At 49.5% G+C, this 6000-nt stretch overlaps 1 protein-coding gene across 2 annotated transcripts in view; it reads right to left on the bottom strand.

The window, feature by feature from the left end:
* Window positions 1–6000, bottom strand: part of PLEKHA7 (pleckstrin homology domain containing A7) — a 211164-nt gene that overhangs the window by 71265 nt on the left and 133899 nt on the right. The window lies entirely within an intron of this gene.

Genomic DNA, 6000 nt, shown 5'->3' with positions numbered 1-6000 from the left:
CACACACACACACACACACACACACACACACACACACACACACACACCTCCATTTCCCCTGGCTCCCAAAAGAAGCTGTTTCTAATTAGTAACAAGAAACCACTTGCGCACACATCCACACCCCCAGATACACAGAATCGCTTACATAAATGCCAGTGGGGCTTGCCTCCCAAAATAGATTACTCAACAAAGAGTCTTATTCTAGGAACACTCCATTAGCCCCAAAATAGAGCCATTGAAGATATTAACCCCTTGTGCCATGCCTGGAGAGCACGAAGAAATGAAGCACGCCTGCATCCCCAGTGAAGTTCCCCTTGATGTGTCCCCATCGGCATCCAGCAACATCACGCGTCCCACCAAGAAGGTCCACCTGCCCTGGGAGGGCCAGCGCCCTGGGAACTTCATGGTATAGCACTTAAGAGCCATCACAGAGAACCCTTCTTACCTGCCTCCACGGAGCCCCAGCATTTGCCAGAGTCTTTCAAAGCAGCAGCGGCAGCAGAATGACTCCACACAATCTAATCCCTATCCTTAAACAGCTCAACGCTTGTTTCCCAGACCCTGCTAACTCTAGGATCCCTAAGCCTTCCTCAGAGTGTAAGTCCCAGCATTCTATGGCTGGGTTGTCTGCTGCTCTGATGGGCAGCAGGACCCAGGTAGCTGCAGTAAACTGAGGCTTTTGGCTTGAGGAGTGGAGAAAATCCGATTTGGAGGCCTGGGCCAGGGCCCTGAGTAGATGGAGATGGAGGATCCAGGCAAGACACAGCTGAGGAAGACACGCTCTGGATGTCTGTTCGCCAGGCTTACTTTTACACGGGTGCTACGAGGGAAAATCCTAGTTTCCACCCTGCAGACACGCTGCTTCCTTCAAAATCACTGCTGCTCAAAGGATAAGTGATCCTTCCCACACCCCAAGACAGAGACCTGACACCCTGTACCATTAGGGAAGTCCTTCGCGCAAGTAGCTGTGACCCCCGTGCTCTCTGAGCTGTGCCAGCAGCAGGACCACTGCAGCGGGCACCAGCTTTCCAAGCGGCTGGGCCCTGCCAGATGCTTGGCAGCTGGAGGTGCAAGTCCCACCAGGGAGAAAGATCACTGGCTCCTTGTCAGCTCAGGCACTCACTCCAGATTCCCCGCCCCCGGCCTCCATCCCAGCCAGACTTTTGTTACTGCTCCCCACTCAGAGAATGTCACCACACTTAGAGTCCGCTCAGTGTTGGCAGAAGCTGTGTGCAGCACAGATAATCGCCAACCGGGGGTGGGAAGGGGCTCTGAGAGGCTGCCTTGTCCAGCCCCTGCCTCCAGACAGAACTATGCCCGAAACGTCTTCCTGGAACCTGGGCTTGCCTGACTTCAGATTTACAGAGGTTGAGAGAAGGAAGGAGAGTTCTCAGGTTATCTCAGTCACGGCAGCTGTATCTCTAAGCCAAAATTCAGGACACAAAGTCCAACAGTAAGAAAGGTTTGTTCGGGATTTTATCAAGTTTAATTGGCTCCCATTTAAGACACTGATATGACGGTTATTACAGAATACTTGAGAAATATAAGAAAAAAGCTAAAACGAAAGAAAAAAATCACCATAGTCCTGTTACCCACAGAAAAGTCATTTTTAATACTTGGTATATTTACTTTCATTCTTTTTTATATGCCTGTGTTTTTTTGGGGGGGATGTGTGCTTTTTTGTTTTTATATAATTGTGATCATACTGTGTTTACGATTTGGCATGTTGATTTTTAAACTTATTGTAATATAAACATCTTCTCCTTTCTTCTTTTCTTTTTTTTTTTTTTTGCGGTACGTGGGCCTCTCACTGTCGTGGTCTCTCCCATTGTGGAGCACAGGCTCCGGACGCACAGTCTCAGCGGCCATGGCTCACGGGCCTAGCCGCTCTGCGGCATGTGGGATCTTCCCGGACCCGGGCACGAATCCGTGTCCCCTGCATCAGCAGGCAGACCCTCAACCACCGCGCCACCAGGGAAGCCCTTCTTCTTCTTTTTTTAAAAAAATATTTATTTATTTATTTGGCTGCACCAGGTCTTAGTTGCGGCATGTGGGATCTTTAGTTGCAGCACGGGGGCCCTTAGGTGCGGCATGGGGGACCTAGTACGCTGACCAGTGATTGAACCCGGGCCCCCTGCATTGGGAGCATACAGTCTTACCCACTGGACCACCAGGGAAGTCCCTCTACTTTCTTTTAAACTCATCCATGTCATTTTAAATGACTGCATCACATTCCATCAACTAGATATGCCATCACTACTCTGTGAGACAAAGAAGAGACTATCTGGATTTGTGATTGCTCAGGAAATCCGGGACAGATGCCCACCACTTTTGCCATTTCTGCACCTTACAATCTTGAGCTCTAACTGTAGTCATCTTCCTGTATTCTAACCCCATGTCCCCTCCCTACACTAGCTTCTGGGATGCTGGCTGGCCGGGGAGCTCCTCCAGCCACAGGTGCAGGAAGAAAGATGACTTCCTTGCAGCCTTGGGTAGGTGAGGAAAGAAGGTACGACTACCACCTGGAGAGCCAGGTATGAACAGATTTCAGCTGGAAAAGGACTGTTTGTGGCCCCAACACTGAACATTAGTGAGGGATGGGACAGGGGTGGCGGGGTGAGGACAGGGAGAAACACATGAAGACAACTTCATTCTCCGTGACTATAGAGACCTCTGCTCAGCAACATCCAGAGAAAGCTGCCTTATTAGCAGACAGGACTGAAGTCCAAACTAAATCTGCCCCAGAGAGGGGACCATGTCATCTCTACAAACAGGGAGCGTGTCTTCACCAGGACTCCCCACTCAAGCAATAGACTCAACCATTACCTAGCAGTCCCTGACCTGACTCTTTGAAAGAACAAGGCGCACACAGCTACCCACCTGGCCAAGTAACAAGATCTGCATTCAGAGGATGTTCCTCTGAATCTCTTCAGCATGGGCCATGGTCTCTTAGGTCCCTCCAAGGGTGACTGTCACTTCTGGAAATCACTAGAAGTTATCTGGAATTTCAACTGGTTTAAAACAAAAAAAAAAAAAACCAAAAAACGATGGTGGTCACCCTTGGGACACCATTTGGTATTCAAAAACGAGGATATGAAAAATGTCTCAAAAAGAATTTTCTCACTTGGCTGAAAAGGTGGCTCTGATGGAAACTGCTAGAGGTCGTTGACCACATTATTTGGAGCAGTGGGAACATCAGTGGAGCATGTGTGTAGCCTCCTGAAGAGACAACTCTGAAAGGAGCAACAGTCACTTGCACGTGGGCATTCTGGCACATTTGCTCCAGCCAGTTACGTCTTACAGGTGTGTTCCCCACTTAAAAGTCTGACAGGGCAGACACTGATTTGTCCTCAACTCCCCAGACTCCTGACAGGTCTTACTCAAGAACAGCGCCCTCCCCCAGAGAAGAGAAGAGGAGTCTGTGGCCCTGAGCTGAGCAGCTGTGAAGGTGGTTCGGTTCCCGGCAGCATGCCCTCAGGCACATGAGTCACACAGATGCCGACAGGCAGAGGCGACAAAAAGCTGCACACACGAGGGGAAGGCAGACTCTTAGTGTCATTCAATAAAATCTATTACCTTAAAAGCCTGTGTGCCAGGTTTCTGTGCTATCCTGAATCCCAAAGTACAGTGGGATGATTTGAACAAAGACTTCTCTTTCCTTGACTTGGGCTACATGAATGCTGATTATTTGCCGGAGGGGTGTGGGCTGAAGTTCAAAACAGTGAGCTAGAGTTTTAACTCAACTGCCTCCCCTCTGAAAAGAACAAAAGAAGTTGGAACCACACAAAAATCAGTCTGGAGAAGCCCAGGAGGAAAGTGACCTTCATTCTACTCTGAACTTCCTCAAGGATGTGTCAGGTGAACCTGGGCAGGAAGTCATTTTCTCTGTCCCTCAATTTACCCATCTACAAAAGGAGCTGCTTCTGCTTCCTACATTTCCAGGAGCAATGCATATATGCAAATGCATATAACACTGTCAGACGTAGTAAGAGAGAGAAGTTATAAATTCAGAAGCCACTCCTTTCTGCTGGGTCTGAATTTAGGTGAGTTTGGTTAATGGGCTCCTCAGCTGCCTCTCAGTCAACATCAGGAACTGGAGCAGACTGAAGCGGCGGCACAGCAAGACCCTATTGCTGTTGCAACAGGTAGGTCGCCAGGCCAAGTATCACCAACCCTTAGGGACGGGTACACAAGGTCCAGCAAGCCCAGGGACCAGGCTGTATTTGTCCAGCACCTGCTGTGTCAGGCACTTTGCCTGCATTATCTCACTTACCCTTGCAAAGCCAGTTTTACCTTCTCCATTTTGTCAAAGAGGAAACTGAGGCTCAGAGAGATTAATGACTTGCCCGAGAGAGAAGCTGGACTCCAAAACCTAGGCTTCGCCACAGAGATACCATCCCACGGCAAGTCCCAAGGTCTGGCGGAAACAGGCTTTTGCTCTTCTCAACCCCAAGAGCAACCCCCAAACCAAGAAGATCCTGGGGTGGTGGAAAGACCACGAGCCCAGAATAACGGGATCTCAACAAAGCTCTGCAGCTTACAGACTCTCCAAGAGTCACGTCACTATTCTGGGCCTCAATTTCCACTTTTGCAAAATGAGGTGAAAAGAACTCTCGTCTCACAAGGTGGTTACGTAGACTGAAATGACGCTTCGAAAACCACGAAGCACTGCACTCAACGAAAAGCACTGTTTGTCCCTGTTACCAGTGGAGACTCCAGAATTTAAATCTCAGGTTTACTTTATTTTTATTTCTAAGGCACTTCTCTCCAGAAAGCTGAAGGTACCAGACCATTAACCTCTGAACAGCAATCATTTCCTATAAACAGCCCTATAAACACCTTCGCTGGGGCTTCTTTAACGTGTAATAACCCTGTGGCTGCGGGGCTGGCCTCCCTTTCTTTCTCCAGGAGAAAGGTAATGTCAAGAGTCTTCAAGGCTATGATGGGAGGTTAGGAAGCTATGAGAAATCAGGAATCTCTTACGAAGAAGACATCATTAGATGACATCTGTGACCCATTAATTCCTAGAAAAATAGGCACCCCGGGCTTCCCTGGTGGCGCAGTGGTTGAGAATCCGCCTGCCAATGCAGGGGACACGGGTTTGAGCCCTGGTCCGGGAAGATCCCACATGCCGCGGAGCAACTAGCCCCGTGAGCCACAACTACTGAGCCTGCGCGTCTGGAGCCTGTGCTCCGCAACAAGAGAGGCCGCGATAGTGAGAGGCCCACGCACCGCGATGAAGAGTGGCCCCCGCTTGCCATAACTAGAGAAAGCCCTCGCACAGAAACGAAGACCCAACAAAGCCAAAAATAAATAAATAAATTAATTAATTAATTAAAAAAAAAAAGCCAAGCATTTGAAGCCCTTTTTGAAAAAAAAAAAAAGAAAGAAAAATAGGCACCCCAATTCATGCTCTATCCTCAAGGATTCTACGTGGAGAACTCAGCTGAGATTACTGGGTGCATGAGAACAGGCACACTCACAAACAACCAGCACAACCAGCATTTTTTAAGCCGCTCACACCCACTACCCTAAGGGGTTTGGGGAGAGCAATACACAATGAAAAGCAGGAATAAAACAAAGTTCTTGTCCCAAACAGGCAGACATCTCCACACCCCGTCTTCTCAGAGAAAGAGACACACAGACGGACCACCAGCACTCCCTGTACACACTCCCAACACCCCGGGGAAGGCTGTCTGACAGGGGTTTTCATTCAGCGACTGTGGCCTCATTACTCAGCTAAGGCTTCCTGCATTCCTTCCCCTTCACCCCCAGCTCCTCTCTTGAACACAAGCTCCCATTCCTCCCCCTACTCCACACCACCTCGGGGGCTGGAAACCAGCCCAAACGGCAGCCCAAAAGGCAGCCCTCACCAGGCACAGCAACAACCCAGCGAGCTTCGAAGGCTCCTCTCTCCCACCTTCAAACCCAAGCACTGTCCTGAACTTGGCCTGAGTCCCGCTCTGCCGTATGAGCCTGGTCCAGTCTCTTCTGCTGTCC

Source organism: Aethalodelphis obliquidens, unplaced genomic scaffold (genome assembly GCF_003676395.1).
Source record: "Aethalodelphis obliquidens isolate GAN/ISIS:26980383/991018 unplaced genomic scaffold, ASM367639v1 scaffold14, whole genome shotgun sequence".
NCBI classification, from domain to species: domain Eukaryota; kingdom Metazoa; phylum Chordata; class Mammalia; order Artiodactyla; family Delphinidae; genus Aethalodelphis; species Aethalodelphis obliquidens.
The sequence above is the reverse complement of the archived record's forward strand: the minus strand, read 5'-3'. Positions and strand labels throughout refer to the sequence as shown.